The sequence below is a fragment of the Eretmochelys imbricata genome, chromosome 12 (genome assembly GCF_965152235.1).
Source record: "Eretmochelys imbricata isolate rEreImb1 chromosome 12, rEreImb1.hap1, whole genome shotgun sequence".
Lineage (NCBI taxonomy): Eukaryota > Metazoa > Chordata > Testudines > Cheloniidae > Eretmochelys > Eretmochelys imbricata.
The window spans coordinates 17,670,687-17,686,305 of record NC_135583.1 but is presented as its reverse complement, the minus strand read 5'-3'; positions in this window follow the sequence as shown (position 1 = coordinate 17,686,305).

Genomic DNA, 15,619 nt, shown 5'->3' with positions numbered 1-15,619 from the left:
AGATGTGATGACAGTGTGCAGCAAATTCTTGTGGAACATGGACCCAAACAAGTTCATGAATTTCCCTTCCCTAAGGATGGAAATAAAAGAAAATTCTCTGCTCACCATGACAAGAGGAAACTCATTAATGGGAAGAAATTAATCAAAACTGGTTACAATATTCAGTGGCGAAGGACTCCGGGTTTTGCTTTTGCTGCAAGTTGTTTAGAAATCAAGCAATTGGTACATCAGTTACTGAAAATGGTTCGAAGGACTGGAAAAACATATCTTCAATTCTCTCTTCGCATGAAAGAAGTACACAACATTTGGAATATTTTCAAAATTGGAAAGAACTTGAATTACGATTGAAAAAAGAAAAAACTATTGTTTTTTTAGAAAAAAAAATTTTACATGTGATCAAGGAAAAAGAAGAGTATTGGCAACAAATATTAGAGCGTCTGATTGCTTTAGTGAGAGTTCTTGGTGGGCAAAATTTAGCATTCCATGGCTTCAGTAGAAATGAAAAATTATACACTCCAGGTAATGGAAACTTTTTCAAATTTGTTGAATATCTCACTTTGTTTGAACCAGTCATGAAGGAACATCTACGTAAAATAACTGGTCATGAAACACAGGTAAAATGTGCAGAATGAACTGATTCAAATCCTAGCAAATGCCATTAAAAAGAAAATTGTAGAAGCTGCCCATTCTGCAAAATACTTTTCAATAATACTGGACTGTACACCAGATGTGAGTCATGTTGAACAAAGGACGATGATCATTCGTTTTGTGGATATGGAAAAGTCTGCAGGTGAAGATAACGTTGAGGTGCTCATAAAGGAACATTTTTTGGGTTTTGTACCACTGAAGGGGACGACTGGAGCACTTATGATTGAAACTATTCTACAAGAGCTTGAAACAATGTTGTTATCTGTTGAGAACTTACATGGCCAAGGCTATGATAATGGGAGTAATATGGAGGGTAAAGACAATGGTGTGCAAAGGAGAATGATGGAAATCAATCGTAGGGCCTTTTTCATTCCTTGCAGTGCGCATTCTCTGAATTTGGTTGTCAGTGATGCTGCTAGATGTTGTTTGGGGGCAAGCAGTTTCTTTGACCTGGTGCAACATGTTTATGTGTTTTTCTCAGGCTCAACACACCGTTGGGAGATTCTGACTCGCCATGTGAATTCTCTAACTGTGAAACCACTTAGTCAGACAAGATGGGAGAGTTGCACTGATGCTTTGAAGCCTCTTCGCTATGAATTTGGAAACATTTATGATGCTCTAATTGGAATTTCTGATGATACAACCTTTACTGGATCATCTGGCAATACACGTGTTCAGATGCAGAAGCTCTTGCAAATGGCCTTTCTAAGTTCAAATATGTAACTTCACTCATTTTGTGGTATAATATCCTTTTTGAGATTACCCTCACTAATGAGCCGCTTCAGGAAAAGAACTTGAACATACATTCTGCTATTGAAAAACTGCAGCGAACTAAAAATATTCTGGAGGAATTCAGAAGTGATGAAGGGTTCGAAAGAACACTGGTAGATTTTCTCAAGTTTGCTGAAGAAATAGACTTTCCGACAGAATTTGAACCAGTGCCAGTTCACATTCGGCAAAAGAAACAGCAGTTTTCATATGAAGGATGAGACACCCCGATTCAGAACCCAAAACAAAGGTTCAAAGTAAATTTCTACTTCGCAGTCCTTGATACTGCTATTCACTCGGTTGACGAAAGATTTCAACAGATGTGGCAGCTAGAGGCAGTATTTGGCTTTCTATATGAGATCCACAGCTTGCAAAAGAAAACAGCAAAACAGATAAGAGAATTTTGTATAAAACTAGAGTTGGGAAAATTCAAAAGACATTGATGCTACAGATTTGTGTAGTGAGCTTCAGGCTTTTTCAAGACGACTTAAGAAACATTCCACTCCTGAAGAAGTACTGAAGTTTGTTTGTGAAAATAAACTCACAGACAGTTTTCCAAACATTTTTATAGTTCTACACATTCTTTTAACTTTGCAAGTTTCCGTAGCTAGTGGGGAACATAGCTTCTCAAAGTTAAAATTGATAAAAACATATCTGCGTTCAATAATGGTGCAAGAGAGACTTGTTGGACTTGCCACAATGTCAACAGAGCATGAAATAGCTGGAAAACTGGATCTAAAAGAACTAGTGACTGAATTTTCAAAACTTAAAGCAAGAAAAGTCATGCAAGAAAAGAGCACAGAGTGTTTTTTATTTGGAGTGTTTTGTAAATACAGGTTAAAGTTTATTGAAGAATTTTCTTATTTCTTCTATATTGGATGTGGTGGTAATGACAGTTAAAGCAGGATAGTGTAATGGATAATTTTGGATTTGTAATAATAAAAATTATAATTAACATTTTTATGCATTTTAATTTGAAATTGACTGAAATATCATCTAGCTGTCATGTGCAAATCTATTCTGAAAATTTCATGTCTCTATTTTATCCGATCTCAGAAACATTGTTTGGACAGACAGACAAACCGAATAATTAAGCTTCTGTTTAAACAAACAAACAAACAAACAAACAAACAAACGAACGCTTAAAAAACATTAAAAGGAAAAAATGGGCAAAATGTTTCCCAGTTTACCAAAAACCTCAGCCTAGATCTGCTTGGGGTTTGGGGGTGGGGGACGCCGATTGCATGGTTCGCCTAGGGCACCAGTTGCTGGCAGCTAGTCTAGGGCCGCCCCTGAATGCAGACCATGACATCCTGTATGGGGTTAGCTAGATCTACATGACAAGCAAATTCATGTGCCATGTCACAGCATTTGAGAAGGAAATATATATCAAAGTGTGTTTTCCTGCCAGAATGCATGGCCTTTATGGAGGAGGTTTTAATTCCTTGATCATCTGTATTTACAGAAGTATCATAAGACTATAATCAGTTAAGACTAAATTTCTGTTTTATCACTTCCCTTTCACGATTTTATATAGTAATTAAGGTGACATGCAGATATCATAAACATTAGCATATTACTAATTTAAAAAGCAGTTATGCTCCTCTGTAGACTTTGCTTATTTTTCTCTTTCTGCTTGTATTTTTATTTCAGATGATTAATACAAGAGTTCCAGAAACAATAACAAATTGCCTTCTGTTTAAATACATCGTCGGGGATATTTAGGCCCACTTAGCCAAAATCAGAGTCCTGAGGTGAATTCACTGGGAAAATACTTGCACACAAAACTAGAGACCTAACTACCCGCTTGCACTCACAATTACCCAATGTCCATGCACATCTATTGGGGTATTTTTGTGCATGTATTTTTAGTGCATGAAATTGGTACTTGTGAAAATGTGACCCTGTCAGACATAATGCCAGTTCATTAGGGCTGAGATTTTTAAAGCTATCTAGGGGATTTGGACACCCAATAACCATTAAAATCCCATTACTGCTTTGAGAAATCTCAGCTTAAATGTCTATCGATTCAAATAGGTGTACTAAATAATCAGAGCAAAGTACCACTAAATAACTGTCATGAAACTTTATGATTAGCACCTTAAGTTCTCTTAAGAAATAGGTCACCTGATAATATTTCTTTGGGACATCACTGGTATTTGGCTTGTCTAGCTACTCAATCTAATCACTCAGAACTATCAAGCAGACCTATATTGTGCTATGTTTCCTAGTGTTTAGAAGAAAACCACCATACTTTATAATTTTGTTCAGATGCATAACTTCATGACTTCCTAAAAGCAGCCAAGAAATGTTGTGAGTGGGGTACCATTACTGCAATGACACTTTTCTGGGTGATCACTTTAAGTGAACTTTGCTTGCTCTGTGGCAAAGGAAGTGTACTGTGTAGTCTCCATTTCAATATTGTATTTTATTTAAAGAGTAAAATCTTAAGTTAAACATGACAAAACTATGAGTAACTTGGCCTCCATCCTTCATAAATCTAGCAATGGGAACTCTAAATTGAGAGGAGGGAACGAAAACAGACCTAGAAGTCAGTGGGAATTTATCAGTGGAACACAGGCCTGTGTAAGGAGTATGAGTTTGCATACACTTATGCATGCGCTTTACTTGGGTCCCAAGTGACTTGTTTAACTTGCCTTAGTATTTGCCATGTGAGAGTGCACATTCCCCGTTACACTTAGCTCTGCTTTACTATCCATGACTTAATTTTTAAGAGTGGTTGCATATTGCTAATACAGACCATTCCCCAGACCTTTATGCTCATTGAAAGTATCCCCCTTTTTAGTTATTTCTTGATCTCTAAGAATTTGTTAAATTTTGTTAAATGAAAAATGTTGCAAGGAGCATTGAATCCATATCATGTGGCATGTCCTGCTGTGGCATTACTCTGTTAAGGGAATGCAGCAAAATTGTGTGGATAATAGCCTTTGTCTTCATTATAAGAACCTCTGTTGTAACACTGTTTCCAATGTAAGGCCATTTACCTTGGCTCCCAACTACATTTAATCTCATTACATTCACTGTCATTATGGTAACATCTTTATTCCACTTGAAGGACTTTAAAGCTCTGGAGGATGCTAGTACAGGGAGGGCAGAATATGCTCTATTGAATAGGGTCCTGTGTAAATTCCAGATACGATCATGTCATCCATTTTTATGAGCCTGCTCATACGATCCTGGATTAATGCAGAAATTGTGACTCACATATCTAAACTGAGGGAAAATCATAAAACTGAATATACATCTTATTGTGTGTTTTATAAGCAATGGCCTTAAATTGAGTAAGCTGAATAAAAAGCTTGGCAAAAAAATTAACTCCTGCATTAAACTTTAAAAGCCTCTGCAAAATTAAAATATGCATAAATATAAATGTGAACACTGTAATTTAAAGTAAGTCAAGTAAAATTTCAGGTAAGGAATTAGGGGCTGTCCATAAATTACATAATGCATTAGGCTGCGGGAGGGAAAGAGGCGAGTGCTTAATTTTGTGTGTTTGTTTCAGTGTTACGAAGTGTTACAATCACCAACAAATGTGTTACCTAATTTTTGGACAGTCCCTTGTATTTTTATCAAGATAGACCTTAGTATTTCAGAGAGTAAAATGGTTCTTTAGTCAGCCGAATAGTAAAATCCACCTAGTCAGTTTCATGTTTCTGAAAAATGTATCTATGATATGATTTCCTGCAAGGAATACAATTTCATGTCAAAAGGAAAATATTTTTAAAAGTTATGAAGGAATGAAAACAACATATTAGTTTATATTATACAGTTTCAGTTGTACAGCTAAAATATTGCAAGCTGTAATTATAATTAATATGTCTGATATCCTTGACATTTTAAAAGGCATCTACTTTGCCTCAGTTTCCATTCTTGTATTTCACTAGTATTCATTGGCTACTTATGTAGATATATTGATTTTAAACTCAGTGTCTTCAGCCTTATATCTGTCAATATTCATTTCATTTATCAAATACCAACTCATTTGAAAGGCACTTTTTGGTGTTGCAGACTGTTTTTGTAGAATCTTGTTGGAGAGAAAGTGGGAGAGTTTTTTTTTAAAAAAAATCAGGGCTGTACTTCTACATACCTGTTCTGCAAATTATTTTGGATCTCTAAACTGGCATTTTAGTCTAAGAATTATTTTCCCCAAATTAAAACTATCTAATTGTAATTGCAAATCCTAAAATCTTTTACGTTTCTAAACAAAAGATCATGGGTTATGGATGCTCCTGTGTCTAGCATGTGTTTCTAAAGAACTTCAGCATGATGGTGTAGTTCTTCCAATTCCAATATTCTGATACATAACTGTAACAGAGTTGTATGAGGTGGGTGCAAAATTTCCTTGGGGGAGGATGGACTAATTTCCTCAAGGCTTGTACTGGACAATGAAATTAAAAGCTACATAAAAGTATTAGATCACAAAATCTGTTTTATGAAAACTAGCAAAAATTGCTCTCCATGTTTGGATAAGACACACTTCAAGTCCTCAGAAAAACCATGCTGATAAATAGACTTATCCGGTAAGTGAAGGGCAAATTATTGGTTCTTGCCTTTGGTCAGAGAACAATATCGCATTACCCTGCCATTTATTGTAGTAGATTTCATTAGATGTGTTCTTATATGCTACCTTAAAATTTTATGCACTGGCAGAAAATAATATTATGCTTTATCAGATTATGTCTCTCTGCCTCTAAGTATCACAGATGGGTGGACAGAGATTTGCAAGACATGGGACTTCTTAATGAATAAAGAACCACAAGCTGATAATATTAGAAATAATTCTGTCTGATGCTCAGTCTTCTAAGCTGCCGCATCCATTGCTGGATCCAGAAGCTGACCCAGGGGAAGTGCAGTAAAAAAAAAATTTAAATTACCTTAAAACTGCTACACTTGTAGAGATGGAACTACAGCTCTGACTTTGTCTTGCTAGTTCTGTACATATTCTTGGTTACAGATCAAAAGGACTGTGGATCTCTTTGTCATAGCCTAGTTTCTGTAGGATGTTTTTTTAGCTCAAGATTATTGCCTGGGGGCAATCTTCCTGGTATGTTAACCTAAACAAACATTTATGTTGCTAATTGGCTCAGATAGGTGTAGCTAAATACTGTTTTTATAAAATCAGGGGGAAAGGTTTATGGAGCAGGATTAGCCATATTAACAGAAATAATTGCATATCCATCCATCACAGTAACCTTTGCTATCCTCTTTTTTATCTGTTGTGACAAAGTTCCTCCTCTACCTTGGTGGGTCTTGCGCTTATTGGCGGATTTGCTCGCCTTGGAGCGTCACGGCAGCCCTCAGTTTGGCCGTTTTCGTGAACCCACAGTCCAGGTCAGCTCCTCCTGTGTCTGACCAGGAGTTGGGAGGTTTGGGGGGAACCCGGGCACACCCTCTACTCTGGGTTCCAGCCCAGGGCCCTGTGGAATGCAGCTGTCTAGAGTGACTCCTGGAACAGCTGTGTGACAGCTACAACTCTCTGGGCTACTTCCCTATGGCCTCCTCCCAACACCTTCTTTGTCCTCACCACAGGACTTTCTTCCTGATGTCTGATAATGCTTGTACTCCTCAGTCCTCCAACAGTCTGTGTTCTCACTCTCAGCTCCTAGCGCCTCTTGCTCCCAGCTCCTTGCACGCGCACCACAAACTGAAGTGATCTCCTTTTTAAACCCAGGTGCCCTGATTAGCTTGTCTTAATTGATTCTAACAGCTTCTTGATTGGCTGCAGGTGTTCTAATCAGCCTGTCTGTCTTAATTGTCTCCAGAAGGTTCCTGATTGTTCTGGAACCTTCCCTGTTACTTTTCCTGGGGGAAAGGGACCTACTTAACCTGGGGCTAATGTATCTGCCGTCTATTACTCTGCTGTAGCCATCCGGCCCAACCCTGTCACACTGTCTTTCCAAAACAATTCAACAGGCCCTAATAAGCACTATTCACACAGTCAGTGGGCCTTGTTATGTCAATGCTAGATGTGATATGTGCCTATAAATGACTACGGGACAGATGTGGGGAGGAGAACGGTGAGGTTTTCTTGTAGACTTTTCTCCTGAATTGTTCCATCGGGACATGCCATTAGCCACCCTCTACCCTGCAGATCTGAGAAGATCAACAGGAGGTCAGAGCTATTCATATGAAGGCCTCGTGCCTTTCTGCTGGCTCTGTGCTCCTGTCTGCTCCCTCTCTGCTTCATGGCAGTATGACTCAGGAGCCTTTTTAAGGATCTTATGCAAATCTCACTTAAGTTAATGGGAATCTTTTTATTGACTGCAGTAGACTTTGGATCAGGCCTGATATGGGGCTCCCCAACACAGAAGCTGGCTGTTTCCCCATAATGCCAAGCAGAGTTCTTGCTGCTGGAGCCAGCCATCTAGTTTCCACTCATGGAACAAACTCGGTCCGCAGCTTATAAAATGTGTAAAACACTGTGAGATTGTAAAACATGAATATTCCCATGATCCCCAATTGATACATGTCTTTTTGGGATCATTGCAATTGAGGTGAGTGTCAGTCTGTGTGATACAGGGAGCATTCCCTCTCTGACAGCCGTTTTTGTGCCAGCCCTGTGTAGTACTTTGGGATTCCCCATGGGATCTGAGGAAGAAGAACTCCTGCAATAACAAAGCCGCTGCTGCAGTTCTAGGGCTACAGTCATCCTGTGCTCCTGCTCCATAGAAGATAGTGGGCAATCTACAAGTAGTGATGGCTCCAGCACCATAGCCCTTGCTTTTCCTAGCCCCTGCAGGACAGCATTCTCTGAACCCTAAGGAATGTATAACATACACTTTTTGCACATCTGCCTTATATCCTGCTTTTCACCACACCAGTTCCAGTTCTACTTCATCTGGGGTTTCCTGTACCCATAAGGGAGGGGCAGGATTTGCCCCAGAGTGGACAGTTAAGTGCTTGTAAAAGAATAGCTAGAAAAAGTCTAATAAGGTTTATTTGGGTTCCCCTGTAAGATTCTTTAGAATGAGAGGCCTCTCTCCTCTGCTGCAGAGAATTTTTAAGCTTTATCCTTGGTGAAGTCTTCTTCTATTAAACATTCTGGGGTTTTTGCTGATCAAAAAAGACTGCTTAGATTGCCTTGGCCCTGGAAAGCATTATTTGAATCAATATTACACTAGAGTTCATATGCATTTTTTAATATCTTCTAAATGTTTAATTTATTTTGCCAGTGATGGTTCATTAAATTGTCTTGCCCTGTAGTTAAGCTAATGACTTTATTGCTTTCCTCCTTTCTGATCAAATAGGCAAACAGTTTCCTTTTCTTGCATCCCTGTTCAACTATGTTCTGTTCTGATATGATTATTAACTTTTGAGCTTGTCTCCCTCTACCCCCATATTCTTATTATAGTCCAGTCTAGCTTAATTTAGAGAAGTAAGAACTGTACCTCCTGAGATCTAGCTGCCAAGAAATCCTCATTTTTGTTTTCTGTTACAGCAAATATGCTTTTACTAGGGTATGAGACTGTTACAGGCTGGAAGGGTTTGTCAGAAACTCTCCTGCCTGTTAGCAAGTGTTGATTCTGCTGAGAAAGGGTTAAGTGAATTCTGCTAATTCATGGAAACAAGGTAATTTTTAACCTCACCTAGGTTAGCCAAGCTTGGGGGGAAAGCTTGAACTAAACATTGTTATTTTATTGTTAATCCCTTTGTTAATGAAGCCAAAATTCAAGAAAGAGCATAGGCTTTTTTATTCTAAACAGTTTGTGGACTTGTTTTTAGAAGAGGTTGAGAAGGTGCTTGCTTCCAGATGTATTTTGACCCTTAAAAAAGCCTCAAAGTTGTATTGCTAATGAGGAGCATTTTCCTTCAAGAAAAAATTACAATTCTTCAGTGCGAATGTTTATAAAATGACTTGCTAACACTCAGTTTTCCTCATTCTGTCTCCCAACTGGATTTTAATTCAGTAATCTGAGAGATTTTACAAAACTAATCATTTGCTTTGATCCTGTGAATATATTCTCCTTGGATAAAGAAAAAATCAATAGGTGAGAATGACTGATGAGAGGGAGAAGAAACTGTTTCCTCTGCTCTCAGACCCTTGCCTTCCATTGATAAATGGTGGAGTAGTCTACAATTAGTCTGTAGTATATTTCAAGGAGAAAGGTGCAGAAAAGCGTGATCTGGTATCTCAGTAGAACACTTCAATATATGATCTAAGGGATGATTCAAGTTCACCCCCACCATCCCTCATCGTCAGTTACTCTTATCTAGAGCAAGCTCTTGAAACGCAGTTTCAGCATTTGCCTTTAGAGTGTGAAAATGAAGCAACATCAATGGTCTGTATTCCAGGTATCTAGAAAGTGCGTTCTCCACAACCTAGCATCTTTTTTATACATGCATTTGGGATACAGTGGCTAAGAGCATGTATGATCATATCCCCACTACTGGCTGGTCCTTGTGACAAAACAGTCTATGACTTGATCACAGCTAACAGAATTCTCCTTTGGCCCGTGTAGCAGAGTTGTGTGTCTTTTATACAGAGGACTCATGGTTTGATCCAGATTGATAAAGGGTTTGAGCCTTGTCTACACTAGAGAAATTTACTTCTCTAAGATTCCTAAAATGTGTGTAAAACTATTCACATAAAAAGAAAAGGAGTACTTGTGGCACCTTAGAGACTAACCAATTTATTTGAGCATAAGCTTTCGTGAGCTACAGCTCACTTCATCGGATGCATACTGTGGAAAGTGTAGAAGATCTTATTATATACATACAAAGCATGAAAAAATACCTCCTCCCACCCCACTCTCCTGCTGGTAATAGCTTATCTAAAGTGATCACTCTCCTTACAATGTGTATGATAATCAAGTTGGGCCATTTCCAGCACAAATCCAGGTTTTCTCTCCCCCCCCCCCCCCCCCACACACACAAACTCAGTCTCCTGCTGGTAATAGCTTATCCAAAGTGACCACTCTCCTTACATTGTGTATGATAATCAAGGTGGGCCATTTCCAGCACAAATCCAGGGTTTAACAAGAACGTCTGGGGGGATGGTAGGAAAAAACAAGGGGAAATAGGCTACCTTGCATAATGACTAAGCCACTCCCAGTCTCTATTCAAGCCTAAGTTAATTGTATCCAATTTGCAAATGAATTCCAATTCAGGAGTTTCTCGCTGGAGTCTGGATTTGAAGTTTTTTTGTTGTAAAATAGTGACTTTCATGTCTGTAATCGCGTGACCAGAGAGATTGAAGTGTTCTCCGACTGGTTCATGAATGTTATAATTCTTGACATCTGATTTGTGTCCATTTGCTCCAAACAATTTGCAAACATTCTAAAAACCATTTGGAGTAGACCTGGCTTTCTGCAGGCTTTTAAGACCCAATTCATTCTAAAGCAGCTTAGTGCCAAAGTGAACTCAGAAAACCTGAAACATCTTCTTGCTGCTACTTCACAGTGCACTGGTACCCTTTTGATACCTCCCAGAGTCCATTGCTTCTGGGAGGAGAGGGAATTACAACTGAAACAATTTAGAACAGCACTTGTGTAGATGCAGTGCAAATCTGCAACAGTTCTTAATTTGTTTCCACATAGATAGCATTGGCATACAGAATTGTTTAATGTGTTCAATGTAAGGGGTTCAGTTCACTAGTATAGACACACAGTGTCTGTATTGTTGTCTCTTCTTCCAACACCAGTGTCCCATTCTGACACCAGCATGGCCTGTCTGCCAGGTGATCACAAATGTTTGGCATCTTGAAGGTCAACTTCCCAGTGGAAGAAAAATCAGTGATTTGAGGATGTGGGGTATATTCTAAATGTGATTTATTTTATTTACACATGTACTCCTGGGCAGAGGTGGTCACAAACAGCACGTACTCTCTCCCTTCTTGCAAGAATCTCAACCCCAAATGAATGCCCAATGCCCAGAGAGTAGCTGTCCCTCAAGAATTGTCTCTATTCAGAGACCAAGGCAGAGAGCAAATTCTCCTGCTGCTCACCCAGCTTCCTCTCCAAAGACCACATCTTCTACACCAAAAACCCTGCATAACTAAAACTAACAACAACGCACATGTCTTTGCAAGACTGAACATTTGCTTGAACACCAAGAAAAAGAACTCGGAAGTCTATGTGTAACAGTGCCGCCTCATGATGCCTGCCATAATGGTATATTTGCAGCCAAAATTTGTTACATGTTAAATTTAGATACATGTAGCCTTGTGTTAAAGTGATCCTCCTAGTACATTTTTATATATATAATCATTTTTAGAAAAGTGTGTCTTGGCACAGGTTTATAGCTCTGATTCCACATGCTAAAGGGTTACTATTTTATTTTCCTGATTTTTTTTATATTCAGACTGTTCCTGACCATAACTATGTGCCTGATCCAAATTTCTTTGAAGTCAATAAAAAGCCTTCTGTGGTTTGGGCCCTGGAACATATTGGCAGTTATGAACTTAAGTAGGCTTTCAAGAATCTGATGGTGTGAGCTGTCATTCTATGACACATTTTTTCAGGTACATACCCAATTTTTTTTCCTCATTAGGATTATTCACATTATGACATTGCTTTATACTCAAATACTATATATATTTGGGGACTTTCTCACTGAAATAACTCCTGCATGTATTTACTAATTTCAGACAGAAGGCTTTCAATTTGGGAGAATGACAGGAGATATTAAGATGATTCCTTATATCCTAACATTCTCTCCATCATATTGCTATGAGTGTTGTGTCTATTTTATTCTGAAAAAATGTGCAAAAATATCTCTTCTTAGTTTTTTCCACCGGTAATCTCTTCATGAAAGAGAACTTGTAGTGCTAAAAGTGGCTAGGATTGTATCCTCCCAGCTTGCTGGGGAAACTTGATTTTTTTCCATTTCTCAACCTAGACTCACAGTGTCAGTTTGTCCCGATTGTTCTGTTGAAGAAGGAATATATAACATGCATATTTGTTTTTGTTTCCTTATCTTCTTTATTTTATACTATGACCTGCACTTTGTTGTCCAGGGAAAACAGCGAATGTTTTGAGCTGTCAGTGTAATGGTCAGCACGAGCCACATTCCGCTGTCCATTACAATCTCATTCACTACAGTGGCTTAGTGTTGCTAAGAACAATATTTTCCCCACTGCATTTAGGTTGAAAGAAAATCTTTTGTCAGAAATTTCATGGATTGGTTTTAACCCCTTCCACCCTTGTCCTTTTAAGTTCTTAAGGTCAAATTCACCCACAATGGTGACACCAATCTCTAAAGCAGCACTCATCTCTCTCATTCACTCTGATTAATGAATAAGTCAAAAAAGAGAATGCACGAAATGATCCTCCGGACCAAGAGTCATCTCTATTATTGAATAGTCAGGGCCAAATTCTGCTCTGTTATATGTAATCTAGGATGGTAGCTCCGTTGTATTCCCTGGAGTTACTCCAGTTATACACAAATGCAATTCAGAACAGAGTTTTGTTTAAGTTACATCCAGAAGGAAATGAAAAAGAATACTGGGCCAAATTCTCCCTTCACTAATCTCTGTGCATAGGGTGACCAGATAGCAAAGGTGAAAAATTGGGACACTTTCTTTTTCGAGGTCTGGGGCCGGGGGTGGGGGCGATAATTGTCTTATATAGGCAACTAACCCCTAATATTGGGACAGTCCCAATAAAACTGGGATGTCTGGTCACCCTATCTGTGCATCTCCACTGAACTACCTGGGGTCAAGTTGAGGTAACTGAAGGAATAATCTAGTCCTGATTGTATAAGAACAATATACCCACTGGAGTAATTAATTCATTTGCATTTTACCAAGTGAGAGACAAACTATTCCCACATGCATTGAGATTGGTCTGTGTTAACAGCACAGAGATCAGGCACATAGCTCTTGAATCTGTTGCTTTAATGAGCAGTAAATTAGCAAAAGCCAATATAGTGTTGACCTCTTTGAACTGCATTCCATATCACATTGTGTAGCTGCTCTACCTTAAACCTCCAATCCTGCAGCCTCCATGTGTGGAGGTGTCTGCAAGGTGATCATAAATAAATGGCTGTGGAGTCCAGTTTCAGGGATAATTGAATGATTTTCATCATCCTTTAATAATGTCTAAATAGCAAAAGAATTTAACTGTTTAACTATCTTGAGGCACACATTGAAAAAGGACTCAACAATACCTATAAACTTGCACCCACAATTTTAAGATCCCAATTTCTGTACCTGCTCTTTTTCATGTGCAATCAATTGTAGGCACCAGTAACAGAATATGATTTAAAATCTGATTTGTAGCTGAAAATAGTTAAACGTTTTACCCAGTATTATTAACTCTGAGACTAAGCAAGGAAGGGTCTCATCAGTATACAGACTGGAGACCATTAATGAAAATCCAGGAGGCTGAAAGAAGTTAGTGTTCATGGTTCAGTTACGGCAATCAGATAGCGAGTATAAAAAATTGGAGCGTGGGGAGAGGGGGAAGAGAGAGGACTAATAGTTGCCTATATAAGACAAAGCTCCGAATATTGCAATAGTGCCTATACTATTGGGACATCTGGTTATCGTAGGTTCACTATGTGGCACCCTTACACCTGAGTCAAAGCTGAACCAGTGCCCAGCATGAAGTCAAGGATCACTATGCTGCTGAAGGTGTTGACAGTTATGAGACATAAAACTAAGTTCCTGAAAACTACAGTAGGCATGGAATTTCTGATGTCCTGGCCATGTTCTAATCTAAGGGCTTTAAATATATATATTCATATATATATTAATGAGTTTTAATTTGTTAAGATATACCTCAGAGGTGGTGTCACCTTTTTGTGTGTGAAGTGGTTCAAAACTACATCACAATTGACTTCTGTGGGCGTTTCATGCAATGGAACATATCTCAGAATCAGATCAAGTATAGCTCTCCCTATCTCTATAGGTAGTGCATAAAGACAGGTTTTAGGATTAATCAGTGTGGAAAGTGTTATGTAACTAAAATTATATTTATTATTAGGATTTGCCAAAAGAGTTCTTATGCTATCTGACTGATCTCTACATAGAAAATTAGCATTAAGTAAATATCAAATCATTTCATTAGCTTCATATAGTATATATCAGTTGCCTATAAGTATAGAAACTTTCCAGTTTCATTTGAACTAGTCCTTACTTATTGTCTTTTTAATTTTAAAATATGAGCAGTGTAAACCATTTCCCAGTTATCTTTGACTCCAGCACCTTGTTTTATTCACAGGCCCTTATTGCTAGCCAGTGTGAAAAAAAATCATCATCAATATACCCTTTCATACTTTTTTCAGAGTCATGTCTTATTCCGGAGGTCTGCCCTACCCAGTATTGTTAATGGGAGTTGTGTGTGTATGGAACGAAAACAGACACCCTTTACTGTTTTTGCAATCTGGTTTTGAAATGACAATGTAGCACAAAATTTGCTCTCACATGTACATTACCAATTATTATTGTCACTGTAGGTAAATACTCTTGTAGAATTCATTTAACCCCTTAATGGTTGGAGATGATATCTCCCAGTGCACATCACATTGTTGGCAGTCTGCAACTGCTAGCCCCAGGGGTTAATTAACTTTTATTGAAGCAGTTTATTACAGCTGGCTCTTGTCTTCATCCTTAAACACTACTGAACCACTGAACACCGAGATCCACTGGGACAATATTTTCAAAGCTGTTTAGTTTTCTAGTAACTTATATTTTATTTTATTTGTTTTTTATAGATACTCTGAGAATAAAAAGGATAAGGTCATTGTTGCTGAGTCTCTATCTTGTGGTGACTACATTACATTCTGTTGCTTAAATGAAGGGCAGATGTTGCACATTTCTTCGTGCAAAGGAATGTTTGGTAATTTACATAAACTTCTGCTTGTGGAACAAAAATTGCAGTGATTTAATACGTACATGGTATACATTTGCTTAGCCTAAAATAGTTACAGTGAAATGATCTGGATGAAAAACATTGCTACCATAAATAAGGCTTTTACTGTATCAAATCCTGTTTCTGTTAGTTCTAATAGTGTAATACTATTAGAGATTTACCATAATCACTGTTCAATGTGCCGCAGTTCTATTAAAGATTTATATGAAAGCTTTATGGAGTACACCTTTTTAGAATTCAGAAGGATTTTATGGATTATTATTCATAACATCTGCCACTTACAGGAAAGAGCTTTAAAACATTTATTTAATGTGTATTTAATGCCTTATACAATTTAATATCAAAGATGTGTTTTATTACAGCAGTACTAT